This window comes from Arachis duranensis, chromosome 3, assembly GCF_000817695.3.
Source record: "Arachis duranensis cultivar V14167 chromosome 3, aradu.V14167.gnm2.J7QH, whole genome shotgun sequence".
NCBI classification, from domain to species: Eukaryota; Viridiplantae; Streptophyta; class Magnoliopsida; order Fabales; family Fabaceae; genus Arachis; species Arachis duranensis.
In genome coordinates, this window is record NC_029774.3 from 94,133,956 (window position 1) to 94,134,676 (window position 721).

The following is a 721-nucleotide window of genomic DNA, read 5'->3' on the forward strand; positions in this document are numbered from 1 at the left end:
GATTATGAAATCAGCAGGGATGTAAAGGCCTTTAACCTTTACTAACACGTCCTCTACTAATCCATAAGCTTGTCTTAATGACTTGTCAGCCAATTGTAATGAGAATAAGGCAGGCTGTACCTCAATGATCCCCAGCTTCTCTATTACAGAGAGTGGCATATGATTTATGCCTAACCCCAGGTCACACAGAGCCTTGTTAAAGGTCATGGTGCCTATGGTACAGGGTATTAAGAATTTGCCAGGATCTTGTTTCTTTTGAGGTAAGGTTTGCTGAACCCATGTATTAAGTTCACTAATGAGCAAGGGAGGTTCACCTTCCCAAGTCTCATTACCAAATAACTTGGCATTCAGCTTCATGATAGCTCCTAGATATTGAGCAACTTGCTCTCCAGTTACATCTTCATCTTCTTCAGAGGAAGAATAATCTTCAGAGCTCATGAATGGCAGAAGGAGATTTAATAGAATCTCTATGGTCTCTATATGAGCCTCAGATTCCTTTAGGTCCTCAATAGGGAACTCCTTCTTATTTGAGAGACGTCCCAGGAGGTCTTCCTCACTAGGATTTTCGTCCTTCTCCTCCCTTGTGCATTCGGCCATATTGATTACATCAATGGCCTTGCACTCTCCTCTTGGATTCTCTTTTGTATTGCTTGGGAGAGTATTGGGAGGAGTTTCAGTGACTTTCTTACTCAGCTGGCCCACTTGTGCCTCCAAATTTCTA